We start from the raw sequence: 19,025 nt of genomic DNA, 5'->3' as shown, positions 1-19,025 counted from the left end.
TGGGGGAAGACGAGGGGCAGGTGCTTTCCTTCGGCAGACAAGGCCGGCCGGTCTGCTTGCCCTCCCTCCCGGATACTGCGTGTCGCGCGAGGCGGCCTGCCTGCCTGCCTGCCGCGAGTTGTATTTCCACATTCCTTTGCTCCAGCCGAGTTTCTACCTGTTGAACCGCACGTTAAAGATCCCTGTCTTTTATTCCGCCCCCCCTCCTTTTGCATAGCTGCGGGATTATTTCTCTCCGCCGCCGCCCCCCCTTTCCCCTTTCTCTCTCACGTTCCAAAATGCACCAGAGTGAGTGTGGAGCCTCAATCCTGACCCTTTGGAGCTTCACCTGCAAATGGGCCGGGCGAGGGTGTCTTAGCCAGGACCAGGAAGAGGAGATGGGCGCTTGCTGCACGAAGGCGCAGACTGGAGCAGGTTCTTTAGGGAAGCCCAAGGCAGCTTTGCACCAACCCTGCAAGGTAGAATGGCGCAATCAGCTCCGGTGCGGTGCAGTCGCGGGGCCGGGCGTGTGGCCCCAGGGACTAGTCCTACTAGCCAGGGATAATGGGATTTGTAGTCCAACAACAGCTGAAGACCCGAGTTTGAGAGGTCCTAGACTAGCCGTTGAGCCAGAGCCGCTTCAAGGCGAAGCGGGATTCGAACCCGGAACCCCCTTCCCGGCTGACAATCATCAGACCCTGCCATCGTATCATGAGCTCAGGGTGAAGTCTCACTGTCGTCAGTCGGTCTCTCTCCCAAGCACTAGCCCCTGCGATGTAGGCCACCAAGTACATTTTTCTCTTGCAGGACCTCCTTGAGCTGAGTAACGTTGCTTCGGGAGTCTGGCCTTGGAAGTTTGCAGCCCTGATCTTCTGCTCATTTATGCCACATTGAAGAGGGCTTGGAGAGGGTTAAAGCAGGTATTGAACAACAGGGTTGAGGTCATGTACACATTTAAGTAAGTGTACAGGACCCTCAACCCTGTGCACAGTTGCTGGAGCCCTGCTTAAGTCAGTGGCATTTATTTCCGAGTAAATGTGGGTTTCAACTTGCCAGCATACATAGGGCTGTAGCTATTTCTAGGCATGAGTAAGTTCAATGGGGCTTGCACCTAAGAATGTGTGTGTGCCGGACTGCAAAGAGGGACTGTGGCTTCTCTGAAAGTCTGTCACTTTCACGCAGAGTTTTACGAAGGGCTGAATCACAAAATGCCTCTGGTGATTTGATTTTGTGGAAGAATTCATGTTCAGACCATGGCCCTAGCAGAATGTGTGAATGGCTCCTATCCCAGGCAGCTGTAGGTTCCATCTATGATTTTGGAGGAGCCATTCCACATGCGCAGCACATCTGATGTTGCAGCCAACCAGTGCCCAACATGCACACGGGAACCAGTTTTTTTTCCATATTGGACAAAGGTTCATCTTTTGCTGCTGCCATGTCAAAATGCATCTAATACAAGAGAGAATGAAGAAGATGGAATGAGCTGAGTTCCAGCCCTCACACAAATTTAAGCCCCAGCCAATTAAGAACTTAAGGAGAGAGAGTCCAGGTGGACCAGACAATTTAATTGTTGTTCTGTCTCCCACAGTGCTCAACCAGATACCTCACCTCAGAGAGCTCACATGCAGGACACGAAGGCATCCGCCACCTGTCATTGAGGTTCCCCACAAATGGTACCCAAAGGCCTCCAAACCTGAAGGCTTCCTTCCTTTTACCATCATGACTAGTAGCCATTGCTAGACTCCTTTAAGACCACCTAAGTCAGTCATCACATTTTCTGGCTCTGGCGATGCATTCCATACCTGCATTAAATGCTGTCTATCCTGAATCTCCTGCTAATCAGTTTCATGGGATGACCTAAGTTCTAGTATTAGGAAAGAGGAAAAACACCCCACACCTTCTCTGTCACGTTTTGCTCTCAGTCGCTGGTTTGTTTGTATTGAATGTGAGTTTCAATCAAAGGTCTCTGTGTCTTGTGGGGTTCCTGCCACATGAAAACTATTGTTTTCTGCTCAGATAGCATTGTGGGAGCAGTGGTATCTTGTATCTAGAGCCCACACAACAACTGACCCTGCCGTAAACTCTTTCTATCACACTGTTTAGCAGAAGCAAGTCACCATTATTTCAAATGGATGTACACCCAACCCTGCCCTGTGTGTGTGCAATGCACACTTCTTCAGATACACACGAAAGCTCATACCAATGGCAAACTTAGTTGGTCTCTAAGGTGCTGAAGGAATTTTTTTATTTTGTTTCGACTACGTCAGACCAACACGTATACCTACCTGTAACTGATGAAAAGAGTTTTCCTGTGCATAAATGTGTTTCTCTTTAACTTTGCGTCTGTTCCTTGGTGGTAGGGACTAGTCCACACATTCATGAATATCCATTCTTCTGCAATTCCTGATACTGCTCTTGTGTATTTGTTTTTAAGGAGATATGAAGGTCCTATATGGCATTATACCTGTGCTAGACCACTCACACCTGCAAGTGAAGCCCTCCCCCAATGATGCAGTCATTAAGTGATGGATATCTGTGAGCCTGCCCTGTTTCCAAATAAGATGCTGAGATGTTTAACCATTGGGTTGCTTTTTTCCCTCTGAGATTGTGTTATTGTTCTTTAGCAAAGTGCAGCATTTAACTGGCGTGGCCAGAGCCTATGGTGGTTAGTTTGTGTATTATATAATCAAAGAGATGAAAGCGACTTATGAACAGTTCAGGGCCAACTGCAAAAGTATGTTCTTGCAGTAACCAGATAAACTAACTCTTTCTTACTCATCTTCATCCTGCTACATCTCACCACTTTGTTCCCAAGGCATCAGATACATTTATGTTGAAGTAGCTGCTTTGCCTAGGGATGCTACCAGCATCTTAAGGGTTCCAGGACTCTCTTCTTTTTGTTTTAGGGGGCTAAGGGACAGTTCACACATGTCTGCACATCACAGGACTGGCCAGCCTTTGATGAATTGCAGCTGAATGTGAATGGATTCCCTTTTTTGTTTTCTGAAAGTTTATATTTAGCATTTGCATGAGAATTCTCAAAACGCCTTACCAAATCTATGTCAATCATGTGGAATGTAACATCACAGAAAGCAGTCAAATGCAACATTTCCTGTTACTCTTTGAGGGGGATGGAGGAGGATGTTACTCCAGCCAGGAGAATGTCTGGAACATTCTTCCCCTGCATGTGACCAGGTAGATGGGCATGACCCTGGGAGACCCCATAAAAGGGCTGTTCACACAGCCATCTTCCCTCTCTCTTGACGCTTCTCTTGACGCTGTTTTCTTGATGCTTTTGCTGTCTGCTGGCTCTCAGCCAGCAGCACATGGACTCAATCCCCATATGGGATAAACCCACACTCTTTTCTGTAACTACAAGCTAAAGCCTCTCTTCAGGATCATACTGTGAACTGAATGTGAGTAAACTTCTTATTACTTTTAAGAGAAGACTGTTGTGTCTTTATTCTTTTTAAGAGGGAACAAAGGGGATTTACCAGGAACAAATTCAATCTGGAAAAGCCAGACTGGATTGCTTAACTCAAGAGATTCAAACGAATCTACCAACTAGCTCCCTGCAATACACAGGGGAATGTACTCTGCTACCAGCTCACTAGCATGAATGAGGAAGGATAATATATAATCAATATATCCTTTCCTAGTATCTTCAACATTCCCACAAATAAAAACCAAGGAATGATGCTAAATTGATACATTGGAATGGCTCATTCATTCATGCATGCACTAGACAGATGATGAACCATCCATAACAAAGCTAGCATTCTGAAATTGGTATGATCAGTCATACTGGTGACACACTGGCACACAGTTGTAGCTTTTTCTTTGGCTTCTAAGTTGATGTGTGAGTCCAGAGACCTGGATTTTCCAAGCATTACAAAGCCAGACAGCAAGGTCTCCCCCCTCACACCTCTGTTTTCTTCCCTGTTTCAGGGAGTTCATCAAACTATCTACTGCAGCTACTGCCTGCAAGTACTGGTAGTTGCTCCTATTGAATCCAGATAGAGTTTCATGGGGTGGGATGAGTCTCTCAAACACAGGGGGCGTGAGTTCAAACCTGACATTGGGCAAAAGATTCCTACATTTCAGGTGCTTGGACTTCATGACCCTCATGGTCCCTTCAAACTCTACAATTCTATGATTCTATGATTGCAGATGACCGCTTACCCCAATGATATGTGTGCATGTGATACAACCATTTGACAAGGGTGCTCTTCTGTATTGTTCTGTCAAGCAGGAGAGAAGAAAATGCATTTACCGCACTACATATTTGCATCTTATCTGAACTACTGACTGGATGGTAAATTTTTCTCCAGCATTAAGGAGAATACAGAGGACCAGCGCACTGAAATCTGAACCTTAATGTGAATCACACAGACTTAGCACTGAAACATGTGCAAAATGTATTTTTCTCACTACAACTTGTTCCCATGTATCTGTAATTGGAGGAAGGTGGGGAGGAGAGTCTGGAGCTCAGAGAGTAAAGAATGTCATGAGCACAGGCACCTACCTGGTGGAATTCCCACCATTTAAGCGGAAAACTGAGCCATAGGCAGTGCAGAGGTCACTGTAGGTGATGGAGATACTGTACTTCCTTGGGAGGGGCGTGCAAAGAGAATATACTGCACTAAAGAAGGGCATAGATCAATAATAATGAAAACTACAGAGGGTCACACCACACCCAAACAGGTGACAGTTGGAAAATTGGTCCAAACTAGCAAGTACAACACTTGATTGATTATTGGAAACTGAATGTGTGAACTGTATCCACTGAGAAGTTTGAGGTGAATCAAAAGTTATCTCTGTGAAGGCAATTCACATATTCATCATTCAATCTTACAGTAATCTGAGCATGCAATGTGTAAACTAGTCCTTGATTTATTTGATTGCAACGTCGTGGTGACTTGCAAATGTGAAAAAAAGACCCATGTGGCTTCCAAGAAAATGATTTTTCAAAAAGCCAACTCAGTGCAGTATTCTCTGCTACCTGTCATGGTGCAGTCACCTTTTTAAGGAAAAACCAAGTGAGGCACCTGAATCTGCCCTTGCACTCTTTTAGCTAAATGGAGAACTGGCAACGATGCTGGCAGGTGATAAAAGCTTTCTCCCTGGATTTATATGTGCAATGCAAATTGACACGTGCACAGTATTACCTGATGTGCATCACTTAAGGATCAAGCTTGTGTGAATCAGCCAAGAGCTGCAGTCATTCCCTAGGAAGTGTATTTGTGCGATACTCACTCAGCCTGGCTTGGCATATTTGAAATCACACTGTGGGAAGCAGATTCCAGAGGGAGCAGGGAAGGCGACAGGGCAGCTTCAGAAAGCAGGAGGCAGCCGCTGCAGAAACTATACAGTACTGGCGAGTTGGGAAAAACAGTTTGCGAGTCAGAGAAAAAAGCTCTCTCTCCTAGCTTCGTTCCTTGCCCATGTATGTTGTTATCCTTTGTTTTGGGGTGGGGAGCAAAATGAAACGAGGAAAGCGGGGCACGCGGAAGTCTAGAGAAAAGATAGCAGTCTGCTTTGTGTCGTCCTCCTTGCAAAGGACACAGGTGAGACTGAGAGGGCGATTCAGAGCCCCAGACAGGTGAATACTGATGGTGTTTCCTGCTTGGCAGGGGGTTGGACTGGATGACCCTTGTGGTCTCTTCCAACTCTATGATTCTATGAATCTATGAATGACGACCTCCTCTTTAGTCTGCAACTGCAAATGTAAGGTAATAAAATAATAACCAGAGGGAGAGAGAGAGAGAAAGAGAGAGAGAGAGAGGAGAAAGATGAAGATCCTTCACTTTCCCTAAACAATAGCGGGTGTAATTGACTCGGGCTGCTTAGAGGCTAGACTGGGAGGGAGAGGCAATTATTCCCTCTTTCATCGAGCCTTGGAAAGACCAATTCTCCCCACTCCCGTGAAATCATATCCTTTTGAATGCAGAGATACCTCTTCTTTCTTTCTTTCTTTCTTTCTTTCTTTCTTTCTTTCTTTCTTTCTTTCTTTCTTTCTTTCTTTCTTTCTTTCTTTCTTTCTTTCTTTCTTTCTTTCTTTCTTTCTTTCTTTCTTTCTTCCTTCCTTCCTTCCTTCCTTCCTTCCTTCCTTTCTTTCTCCTTCCTTCCTTCCTTCCTTCCTTCCTTCCTTCCTTCCTTCCTTCCTTCCTTCCTTCCTTCCTTCCTTCCTTCCTTCCTTCCTCCCTCCCTCCCTCCCTCCCTCCCTCCCTCCCTCCCTCCCTCCCTCCCTCCCTCCCTCCCTCCCTCCCTCCCTCCCTCCCTCTCTTTTCCCTGTGCAAAAAAAGGAGAGGGGGAAATGTTAATGTAGCAGCCTGGCTTTCAGTCTCTCTCTCCTCTCCATCCTTCTGTTTATTCCACACTCCACCCCCTATCTTTGATTTGCAGAAGGAATCAAAGTGTGTGTTTTGGGTATGGGGGAGTTTTGTATTTTGGCCATGTTTTTGGTCCATATTTTTGGACTTAGTGAGGATGAAGATAGCATTCAATCTCGACCTTCAGCTGTGGTGAGGAACACCAGCAAAATAACAAGGTTAGGGATGAATGAATTCAAGATCTCTCCTATCATCATCTTTATTTCATTAATTGATGATGATGATGATGATGAATGTATTACACATCGTGAACAATTCCATCAAGGTGCAAAACAGGCCCCCGCCACGAAGAGATTACAATCTAAATGGTATTGGAAGACATAAGGGAAAGGAGAAGTCAGAGTAGGGTGGGATGAGGACGGAGAAAAGTCGTTGCCTCTTCCTAAACTCAGTTTTATGGAAAAGGTGGCTTTTATGGAGGGATTATTTGCTGGTCTTTAGCACCCCTAAAGTATTCCACCACACTGCCTCCGTTTTCCTTACAGCAACTCTGAAAGGTTGGTCAATATTAGCTCAATATTGGGATGGTGGAGGAAGTTTTCTTTGAAACTTCTCGGCTCCAGCCCACGGTCGCGCAACCCGAGCCTCTCATCGTTTACTCGACAGTAAATCCTCGATTCCACGTGGATCTTGGGGCGGCGGGTGGGTCGGAGAGCCTTACTTACCAGTGACTGTCTGCAGGCTTCCAGCTCCAGGCTCTGCATCATTCTCTTGAACCCAGTCGTATTTCCTACAAAGAAGAATACAAATCAAGCTGTTAAACCCGTTCTATTAAACACTCCATTTCTTGGGTCAGCCTGTTGGCTTTGGAAGAGGAAAGTTAGATTCAGAGCGATACAAAACCAGTTTCAGGCTCTGCGCTTCCGGTCTCCTTCCTCTGACTCTCTTTGCCCACCGCGGTTGCGATGCTCAGATTGTAACTCAGACTGGAAAGGGGTAGTTGTTGTTTTTGTTTGTTATTATGGTATGTATTTTTGATGTTTTTTTATATTGCAAACTGCTCTGTGATCTTCGAATGCAGCGCAGTATAGAAAATTTATAAATAAATAAATAAAGTGGGTTCAAGTCGGCTTGCAAGGCCATTCCCTCCAAAGCCAGGGGCCAGGGCAGGAGGGAGGGAGGCAAGGTTAAGCCTTGCCCTGCATTGGCCGTGTGACCTTTTCTTAGGAGGGAACAGGGGCGTGTAGCCGAACTGAGCAGGATTTAATCCCTGCTCATCATCTGATGAACAAGAGCTAAATCCAGCCCCAGGAGGAGTATAGATACCCCCCACGCTTTTTAGAAATAGAAGTAATAATAATAATAATAATAATAATAATAATAATAATAATAATAATAATAATAATAATAGGTTTCTGCTGCGGCTTCCCTTTCAATGAAAATGCTGCTCCTAGGAGCTGAATGAAAGGGATCGTGGGCTTCAGTTAGGCAGGCGGTCTTCCTGGATGAGCCCCTTCCCAAACTCCAGATCTGGCGGGGTGATGTCCCGAATGGAAGACCACGATCTTCAGTGCAGGGACAGATCCGGAGTGTATAAGATACATAGCTGCCAAGTTATCCCTTTTTAAGGGATTTTCCCTTATGCTGAATAGGCTTCCTCGCGAGAAAAGGGAAAACTTGGCAGCTATGATAAGATACCGACAGGTAGCCGTGTGTGTGTGTGTATATAAGAGAATACAGAGCTCTCTCTCTGTCTCTCTCGCTCTTTCCGGAATCCCTGAATAGCACTCTGAACAACAATCCGGAGTGAAACACGTCACTACTGTATTTGGTTCTGAATGGGAAGGGAGCGATGGTGAAGTAGACTTTGGAGCGAGGGACGAAGGAATCTTCTCGCCCACGAAACAATGCGCGGCCCGATGCAGCTCGCTTGCACACCCTGCTCTCTACTCCAGATTGACTCCAGATACAATAGACGCGCGTCCTTCTGCCCTGGGAATAATTTACACTGGTTAAAATACTGCAGTCCTAGAGACAAGATAAACCAAATGAACAGTGCTGGGGAAGGGGAGATGCCACTTTTTATTATTCTTTCGCCCACCGGCTTCACGCCAGGCACGCCTTGATGGCCTGCCTGCCTTGGTGGGAATTTGGTTAAAGGTGCATCGTTTAAAGAAAGCAACGCCTTACAACCCACCAACGAAATTGTATCTCTTCTTTCTTTCCATCGCAGCACTTAACAGATCTCAGGTTTACACTGCCTATACAGGAGTATAGTCGCTACCCAGAAGTTAAATGGGATTTCTCCCAGGCAAAGTTAGTCTAGAATGACAGCCTTACGATGCAGGCTTATAAATATTACTAGGCAGATCAATGCAGATTATTATTACTATTTAAAATACTTACACACACACACACACACACACACACACACACACACAGACACAGACACAGACACAGACACACAGGAGTCTCCTGAGGTTTTCGTTCTAAAATGGATTTCGTTGCGTTCGCTTGCGCACATTCAGGGCTATGCCGAAACAGAAACAAAAAGCAGAATGTAAGCTTGCTTTCGGAAGGTGACGCAAGAACATATTTTTGAGAAGGGTTCACACATTGCTCTGGGAATCTGTTTGTTGAGGCTCGGTCTCCGGAAACCCTTGTCCATCAAACAGGACAAAACTTCCAGCCGGCTTCGCCTGGGAGCGCAGCTCCAGATCTCGTTAGGATCCCATCTGTTCGCTCCTCTTAACGGTATCAGCTCATCGCACCAGCATGTCAGATACACGCTTCCTCTGCCACTGTCATTTCTGTGGAAACGAGACTTTCACTTTCTAATAATAAAGGACTGCCACGAAATCGGTCTCTCTCATTGTCAAATCTTTGAAGAGAATTCTGCCGCTAAAACAGGACACTTCAACTTATCCCATGTCTGCTGTCATAAAATCGAAGTGTTCCAAACGTTTGTTTTTCTCTTTAAAGAAAGCAACAGACCAGTGATTTGGTCTAATTGTGTGTGCGTGTGGGAGGAGGAGAGTCTGTTCCTCTTCCTAAATTCTTATTCAATTTAAAGTCCCATTAAATTCAGTGGAATTTACCTCCGAGTAAGCCTAATCCTGCTGATTTGCCATTGAGTCCTCTTCCAAGCCAAAGTTCCATAGGATCGGGTTGCGCCTCACTTAGAGTGGGGGGAGAGGTCCTTAATTCTATCTCCCCTACCATAAAGCTTACTTGCCTTAAGCCAGTCCCCACCACTCAGCCAAAACCTACTGGTGTTTTTGACTGATTTTTTTTTATTGAAATTTCTAAAATTGTGCAACAATTGTATTTTGTGGAGGGCAGATTGCTCCTAGATCCCTGGAGGAAGGGAGGAGGGTAAGGATCGTGTGAATTCATTGTTCAGTTGGAGCTTTGACGCGTTTGTTCTGCAGCCAGTTTGGCCGAGGCCAATGCGACGTTTCTTAATAAGCATGTTTAGAATTACAGCTTCGTGGTCCGATCCTATGCCAACAACGGGAAGTCAGTCCAGTTCCAATTAAGTGCACAGAACAGTCACCTGGATTGTGCAAGGGCCCTTTAGGATGGATCCGAGTTCATTTAAAGTACGTACCACCATGCAACTATTAAAAATAGTCTCCATGGGATTTAGAAGGGGTAAGTAACTCCTTGGGTGGGGCTGCTGAGCTCCCTCTTCAGGTACCAAACTGCCCCCCCCTTCTCTCGTTTCTGGGTGGTGGTGGAAATCACTGACGGACGAGGCGAAATTTAATCTTTCTGCTTGGAGAGAGAATAATAATTAACATTTCGCCCCCTGGGAGATTCACTTACGTCGGGAGAGGTTAACATTAAAGCGTGTTAAGGTTCTACGCCCGCTTTGACGGCTAGGTATCCTGACCAAGTCCCGGATTCAAACGACCAGCTACAAACCACCCGGGAGGGTCGCACGGGGTGAGGGTCGCCAGAAGCCGTTGCCCACGGGAATAGGTCCCTCTCTCCATTTGTGCTGGTCGTGCATCAGAGTTCAGAAATAGAGGAAAGGCAGTTCTCGGAATCAGCTTTCCTCTGGCCGTATAGGGAGATAGCCAGGTTTTGTCTAAGAGGGGAAGCGCTGCAGTCCAAATACTTATGTATCCATTACATGTATATCCCACCTTTCCTGCAAGGAGCTCAGGGTGTCGTGTCTGGGTCTCTTCCTCTCTGTTATATCCTTACAATCACCCTGTGAGGTAGTTGAGGCTGAGAGGCTGCTGTGCCTGAGCAGGAGATTCAGGGTCGTGGGTTGGAGCCCCACGTTTCATGACTGAATCCTGGTTCATCTCAGATTCGAGTCCACTTAATCCTTCATTCACTCGGTCCTCGTCCAATACTAGCGGGCGACTACACCGCACTCACCTAGGAGATTGCCCCGTGGAACTGCATGCGGCTTATTCCTCAGTGGGAACGGATAGGCTCGCACTGTGAGTTGCGACTCAGGATTCCCTGGAATTTCCCCCCATTGCCATGAACCTGGTGCCACAACCTCTCCGCTTCAGCTCAGAATGAGAAAATTCTGACAGACCTGCTACCTCGCAGGGTTGTTGTAAGGGTTACAACAGGGGAATGTCAACGAAGCTCTCTGAACATTGACCAAAGAATGCTAGAGTTGGTCTTATATAGATACACAATACGCAAGACCCCCACGCTTCACTCTCTGCAGCTGTCCTGTTCCCCAAAATTCTGTCTTAATCTCATCTTTCTGCTTGAGGGGCAGTTCACGCACCTCTTTATATAGTGCCGTGTATAAAGAGGAGAGAGCTTTAAACGGTTTGTGGGGGGAGTGGGGACTTACAGGAGGATCCTCGACAAATTTCATTTCAGTGCTATAGCTGGCACACCTCGTTAGACCACCGAGAGCGAGCAAGGATCTTCCCGAGTCTAGGATTGCAGAGACCGATGGTGGGGGTGGGATTCAAAGGCACGAGGGATGAAGCTTCCTTTCTTTCGGAGTAGAGCCGTGGCTCTGCTTTCTTCTAGAGCAGGGATGGGGATCGGCGGACCCTGCGGGTGTCTTAGTACAGTATATAAATCCGTGGGCGTAGCCAAGATTTATGTTCGCCAGGGCAGGACACCCACCTGACTTCCTCCTCTGTCTGGCTCTTGTCTAGCAGATTCGGAATGAAATGTCACAGCAACAGTTGTTTTAAATTACTTTTGACCCCAGATGCTCGGAAAAATTTGTCAAAATCTTTCTACAATTTCTACTTTTAGTTAAGTATTTTTTATTTATTTACTTGATGGGGGACAGCTGCCCCCTGCTCTCCCCTTGGCCACGCCCCTTTATATATCCCATGAGTCCCAGCCAACATGCCCAAGGGCCAGGGATGATAATGGTTATATTTATTCTTCGTGTACCGCCTTTTCCCCTGTCAGGGACTCATGGCTGCTAACAGCTAAAATAGAACCCGCTAAAAACATAGAAAAAGGGGCAATAAAAAAAAAATCAATTAATGATGGGAGTTGAGAGTTCAGCCACTTCTAAAGTCTGCAGAGTAATGGAAGAGCAGGCCTGGTGGTGGATTACCAGCTCCCAGGCAGGGGCCGAAAGAGGCAGCCACATTCACAAGTACCGAGGAATCCCTCCTTTCCTGTTGCAGATTTTCACTGCTTTGGCAATCAGTTTTGGCTGAAGGACCCCCCCCCCCGGCCAGTTACAGAGCATGGAAATGGTTATCTGACATGCCTCGATTTTAGTGGAGGCCAAAGATAACGAAGCACTTTGTCCTGGGTGCTTCTCACGCGATTTGAAGCCACCCTTGCAGCGATCCCACTGTTACACCCCCCCCCCCCGGGCAGGCGGAGGACTAAGAGTGTGTGGTTAGCGAGATTTGAACCGGGCTCCTGCATTGTGCCATGGCGCAGCTCAGATGTCTCGCTCCCTTTCTCGCTACGCACAACACCTTGTGGCTCGGGAACCTCGCTGTCTGTCTCAGGAAGGTTTTATTTAATGTTTCTGGCGGTGTTATGCAGCCAGGAGCTATCATTTCTTAGCTAGTCACATCTGGCAGTACTGACGACTACAACAATACTTTAATAAATGTATTTATACAGTGCTACCGATGGCAGATTCCTTCCCCGAGGAGTCTCTAATTCAAACTTCCACGGATATTTAAAGATTCAAAAGAAGGAGGGAAGGGAAATAAAAGGGTCAATGGAAGGAGTGCCGTCTGGACACCCCCCCCCGGCCCAGTTATTGCTTTCATTGCCGAGGAATTGTAAGCTCTGTGGGGCAGAGATTTCGTTCCCTTCGGCTCCTGAACCTCTGCCAAGTGCTATGCTCATGGCTGATGCTGAAGAGCTGCCTTAATGATAACGGCGAAGAGCAAAGAGCAAAAGCGAAGGCAGGGCGTCCCTTCCCGGCTCTTGGGCGCTTGTTTTTCAAGCCAGCCAACTTGGAAAGCGCTGCTCCGCCACCGAAAGGGAGCTCTCCAGCTTTGCCGGATCAGTGTCATGCCATTGTCATCGTTACAACACCGCCGCCGCCACCACCAGCACACACACACACACACACACACACACACACACACACACACACACACACACAGAGGAGGCGGTTTGCCGGCACCGCTCACCCAATGGCAGCTTGCAGTCTCTGGAGAGTTGGCGAGGAGAGAGGGAGAGAGGCGCAGTCTGCCCTCCAAATCCCTGGGAGCATCATCATTCCGCCGAGAGAAGCCACTCTCTAACAAGCTTCCAACCACTGCGAGATGACTGGCAGGGGAGCTGAGCCAGAGGTAGCAGCAGGAGCTGGAGGAGCAGCGACCATCGCTCTGTAGAAAGACAGACAGACAGACAGACAGCACCACCACCCAGGAAATTAACCAGACACAACAAAACTGAGCCAACAAGCCCCTCTCTTGCTCCTTCCCCCCAGCCCAATCCGGATCCAAACTCAAGTTCCCCATCTGAGCCTCTTCCCCCCAGCCACCCTCCCACCCAAAGTGACGGGAGGGGGGACGACACACACCAACCGGGGGAGGGAGCAGTTAACCCTTTGTGGTCCCCCAAGGAAGACATCTATCCTAAGCCAAGGAACAGACCTTTCGAGAGTCCTCAGAGCTGGATAACGACCATGATCCTTTTCTCACCGCGCAGCGTTTTACTCTCAGTCTATTACCCTCAGATTTTCCTCATCCTTACCAGTGGAAGTTACTTGTAAGTGATCAAGACTTCTTTTCTTTTAAACTCCTTACTTAGATGTTTGCTGGTTTCCTAAAGGGCCCCTTCTAGGAGCTGGGAAAGTGGGGAAAGGAGACATGCGCTCCACAGATGGTTGCAAGGCGGGGCGGGGGTGGCAGATATGGGGGCTGTCGGGAGTGGGGTGTGCATGTGAGAGAGAAAGTTTCTTCCGAGAACAAGTTACCTGTGGCAGGTTTGGCTCTCTGGAGTTCAGAGGCGCCCCCAGAGGAATCAGAGGCTTTGGGGGAAGGTTGTGGCTGAGGTGCGCCGGCGAGAGATGCTGCTGCGAACAGGTGCTCCGTAAGGAAGGACCGGGTGGCGGAGCCAGCGAGGGGAGAAGCGCTGCTGAGAATCCGGGGGGGGGCGCCTTCCTTTTGGGTAATGATGCCGGGGCTTGGGGCTTCTTGTGCTAACAGGAGAAGCACCCAAAGGCATTTCCGAGCTAAGTGGGTTGCTCCGCTAGGCACAGTGACTCGGGAAGAAGTCCCATGGGATTGTGGTGGGGCTAACTTCGGAACAAGCGTGACTCGGGATGCGTGGCTGCAATTCCACTCCATTAAACAAAAGGAAGTTTGATTTTAGACGTCAAGGGGTTTCTATTTGGATCAAAATAAGATTGTACCACCTCCCCCCAAAGTAAGATAAGTCTTGATGTCCAGGTACTTATCAGAAGTCTTGGCGATGAGGAACTGGTAGTGTAATACTGCACTCCTAAATTACAGGCATATCCCCCTAAAAATAATAATTGTATTGTATCTATAACATGATCCAGCCGCAGATAAACTTGTTAGAGTCCCATTAGTTTCGACGAGAATGCAAGACCCTCCTGGCTCTCCTCGCTCTCCTTGAGAGCGATGGCACTTAAATTTGAACTCTTAACTCAAATGTATGCTTTCTGCCCCTCACTCTTAACTGGAACGGCTCGCTCTCGTTCGCTTTTCTCCGGGCTAGGGCTGCCCGGTTCGCCCCTTCTCTCCTCCCGATTCAGGCCAAGACGCGCAGGCCATTCCCACATCACCCAGATCGCAAAGGTTACCAAACGAAATGAGGATCCGGGTGCAGGAAGGGGTGGAGGTTAGGGAAGCCGAGGAGCAGAGGGACGACCCCCACCTCCAAGGAAGCCCCTTTATTTTGATGCTGGAGATCGACTCCGAAGTCAGGCTTCCTGGAGGAGTGAGGACTAATTTATTCAAAATGAGCGAAGCGAGGCTGTTTTGAGGCAGGAAGCTCGGATTCAGGCCCAGCAACTGGATCTCGCATTGGGCTCCATCAGTGCAGTGCGGCGTTCAAGGGTGATGAAGATGGTCCAGGCTGTCCGCTAGAGAAGGCTTGGCCAGCTTCCAGCTTCCCTATGCGAAGTGCTCCGCGCCCATAACATGCCAGCCATGCTGCCAACAGCCATGTCAGGTAGGCTGCTTTTATTAGCTTCGCATTGCAAGTTTAGGGGAAGAGACGATGGTGCCCTTCGCCTAAGTCTCGCTTGGGCAGAGATACAACAGACTTGTTGTTGTTGTTTAGTCGTTTAGTCGTGTCCGACTCTTCGTGACCCCAGACTCTTCGTGACCCCAGAACAGACTTATTGCTGAGTAAAAGGGCGCAGGGTGGTAGTTTTCGGCTCCCCTGGGAGTGCGCACTGTTGGACCCCGGGGGGATTGGCGGCTGAGGATCACGCGGAGGGTTGCAGACAGTGTGCAGAAGCTCTTAGCTAAGGTGGGATTTGAACCGGGGACTCACCACTGCTGCATTCGGCACATGAAACGCATTTATGGATTTGCTTAGCTTGCACCCCACCCCACAGGAGCGCAATGTGTCAAAAAGCTCAGCATGTCAAAACCTGTTCATTTCAACTGGAGAACTGGGGCTCTTTCCTCCTCCGTCACTGCCATCGAAACCAATGGGACTTTCTGGTCGCAAAATCCTATGCATCCTTACCTGGGAGTAAGTCCCCTTGACTTTACTTCTGTGTAAACACGCCTAGACTCGAACTATATAGTGCTGAACGTTTGGGAGATGGTGGCCTTGTTTTGCTTTTCTCTCTCTGATGTGCGTACGATCAGTGGCCGATTATTCATCTCCCCATCCATCTGCACCCCACCCCACCCCACCCCACCCCTGCCTGCTTCAGTGGGTCTGCAGCTTTCAAGTTCTGCTGTGGGAAACGCGCCCTCGATCCCCACGCAAGTTAGAAATCCACCCTTTAAAAAACAAGGAAAGAGGAAAGGCAGAAAAGAAACGCGCCTATTTCTTCCTTCTTAATTCTTAATGAAATGCATATGCCTTGGCCACCTATTTTCAGAGAAGTCTGATTTATGGCACCGCGTTGCGTTTGCATTGCTGTTCGCTGGGATTAAATGGAATCGCTCCGGCAGCCGACACTGCGCAACGCGGGGCGCAGCGTAACAGCCGGAGCGAGTTGCTTACCGGTTCCCTCTTTTGTAAAAGGGGGCTTTTATTTTATTTTAAAAAATATATGTATGCATGTGTGTATAGGAGAAGAACCCCCCCCTTTAATAGAAACCTAGCCGTATTTTCTTGAAAAACTTTAGGAAATGACTATCCCCACCAAGTTTTTCTTTCTATAAATAGTTCCGAGTCTTGAAACAAAAGTTTTCTCAACCACACACCAGATGCTGGTGGTTTCCCTTGCAGTGTGACATAATTATAAGGTCCGAAGGCAAAAGCTATGGATGTATAATAATAATACGAAGGCAGCTCTGCTGATGGGGGAAACACAAGCGCAAGCTTTATTTAGAGCTCGCTTCGCGGAGACTGGCTACAGAGCGCAGATTTCTGGGACAGTGAGAATTTGTGGTGGGAAAATTAATCCGGATCCCCTCCCCCGTCTCCCTTCAGCCCAGCGCGGCCCAGATGCTTCCCGCCCCGCACTTTTCCAGCTCATCATTAGTCCTCCCCGCCCAAAATGGGTTGGGGGAGTTGAGGGATCCAGCTGAGCCACATTATTGTGTCCCTTATTGGAATCAAGCCGGGCAGAAAGGGACAAGAGTTGAATTTGAATGAAGAACTTGGATTCGACCAAATGACCACCTGGTCCATCGCTCTATCTCAATATGATGGCATTTCCTTGTGGCTTATTCGGAGATAGTCTGCATCAACAGTTTCACTTAGATTCCAGGGCTTTAGGCTTTCTATCTTCCATGAAGTTGTCTAATGGTGGTGCTCATTGGTTTTTTAAATTGTTGTTGTTGTTTATTACCAAGATTTTAGAACACAGTATTTAAAACAAGTTACAAGCACAGAAATAAGGGTAGTCCTAAATCCATCTGAGGTAGTGGCCATCACCACAACAGTGAAACAATGGCGAAGTCTCTAAAGTTGCTTGAGGCTGTCACACCAGATGACGTTGTTGATGGGGTGGAAAGAAGGGGCTCTGCCAAAGATCATTAAAAACCCAGGCAGGCTTGTATGGGAGACTATGGTCTTTCAGATAACTTGGTCTCAAGTCATGTAGGGTTTTATATGTTACTATGGTGAGTGCCTGTGCTGCCCAGCACTTTGTAGAAACCCAAAATTTTGTAAAATCGTTGGTGTTGTTTGTTTATTTGTACCCGACACAATCAAATTCAGGCAAAAGTCACATCCAAGCCTGATGAAAACTGTTGCCTGCACCTCAGGAGCTCTTCTACTGAGTTTGAATAGAAATAACAAAGACCACTAAATCAGGCATCCCCAAACTGCGGCCCTCCAGATGTTTTGGAACTACAACTCCCATGATCCCTAGCCAGTGGTCAGGGATGATGGGTCAGGGACAAGTGGTCAGGGATGATGGGAATTGTAGTCCAGTGGTCAGGGCCAGTGGTCAGGGATGATGGGAATTGTAGTCCAAAACATCTGGAGGGCCGAAGTTTGGGGATGCCTGCACTAAATCATATATATGCAACTGGAGGGCAGGGCCGTCTTAAGCAGGTCGGGTGCCCTGGTGCCCTGGTGCGCAGATCGCTCCGGCGTCCCCGCCCTGCCCCGTTTCTTCACGCGGTTGGTGGGCGGGCACAGTGCGCAGCGTGTTTGCCGCGCAGAGCCCCCTGCCAATCCGGCGCCCTGGCGCCCCGCACCACCCAGCCTACCCCTAGAAATGGCCCTGCTGGAGGGAATGGAATACATAACACATATACAATTGTCTCTGAAGAGGTGAATAAGACTCAAAAAGTGCCCAAAGTCCAATGTGATAAGGTGCTAAGGTCTCTCAGACGTCCTCGTCTGTCCTCTTCAGAGACATTTGTATATGTGTTGTGTATTCCATACCCTCCGGTTGCATATATATGATTTAGTGGTTCCACGGTCTTTGTTATTTCTATTCATTCCTGTAGTATTACCCTGTTGTCTGTTGTTTGTCACTATCTTGTACAGGGCCGGGTCTAGGTAGACCCCCGGTGGCACGGTGAGCCAGGAGTATCATGGTATTTTTTTGGATGAAGTTTCAGTTTGCTCACCCTCATCCAGTCCAAATCAGACAATGATTTCAGATCTTGAACAGCTTCCTTGGACTTAGAAGGAAGGAGAAATAGGATTGAGTGTCGTCAGTATAATGTTGGAACTAAACCTCCTAACTCAGGACAACCTCTCCCAGCAATTTTAAGCAGGTGCTAAAGAGAATGGTGGGGGGGGGGCAAGATCTTGGGCTGGTGGGGCCTCAACTTTTTGGGGGCTGTGAACACATGTAAAATTCTGAGACTGTATGTGTGTCTGGTCACAAAATGTGTGCTGTAGTAGAGCATGGGTGGTGGGGGAGGGGGATAGCAAAAGTTCTTTTTTTTTTTTAAAAAAAGGACCCTCTTATGTTTACATGATTTTATATGGGATTTTCTCTAAGCCACCACAAAACTACAGGTCACTCTGTCCCCAAGGATTGACCTGTAGAAAATGTGGCAACTGTGAAAAAGGGAGATTCTATGCTAAGGATCATCTTGATGGTGGCTTGGGTGGGGCTGGGGCATGCTTTCTAAAAACCATGTGGACTTGAGACTTGGATCCATGTTTCAGTGCCATGGTGCCCCAAAAGGTCTGCCTCCACACAACCTTCCACTGCCCATAGACATCAGTGGAGATGGAAGGGCACCAAATAGCCAATGAGGACTGAGCTGTCCTGTGGGATGGGAAATGTGAGATGACACTGTTGAAGGGAAAAAGAGAACATGGAATGGCAGCTGGGATGCTGAACTGAAGTACTCCATACTGCAAGATTTTGTGCAGTGCTTGCTATGTAGAATGGCTTCAATAAATTGCTGTTGCAGCTTATTATAAATATAATATATAATACGTTCTGGAAAGTACTTTTTTGCATTTTGCAACTCCCAGGCCCAGATTTCCTGTACATTATTTCCATACCTAATGGAAAATAGCCTACTGCATTTGTGGTACGTATGTGTATGTTGTGGGCAAGTGTACTTTGCCTGGTTTAGTAATGGCAATCTTTGAAGATTAAAACTTGGCAGAAGTCATCCAACTATTTCTTTTTGGGGATCTGCTTCTGAGAGAATTTTA

The 19,025-nt window shown here is 47.6% G+C and overlaps 1 protein-coding gene across 2 annotated transcripts in view; it reads left to right on the top strand.

Moving 5' to 3' along the window:
- Positions 1-19,025, top strand: part of WNT7B (Wnt family member 7B) — a 124,186-nt gene that overhangs the window by 1,596 nt on the left and 103,565 nt on the right. The gene's annotated exons all lie outside the window — the stretch shown is intronic.

This window comes from Zootoca vivipara, chromosome 5, assembly GCF_965207765.1.
Source record: "Zootoca vivipara chromosome 5, rZooViv2.hap1.1, whole genome shotgun sequence".
Taxonomy (NCBI): domain Eukaryota; kingdom Metazoa; phylum Chordata; class Lepidosauria; order Squamata; family Lacertidae; genus Zootoca; species Zootoca vivipara.
This window is presented reverse-complemented; position numbering and strand designations above follow the sequence as displayed.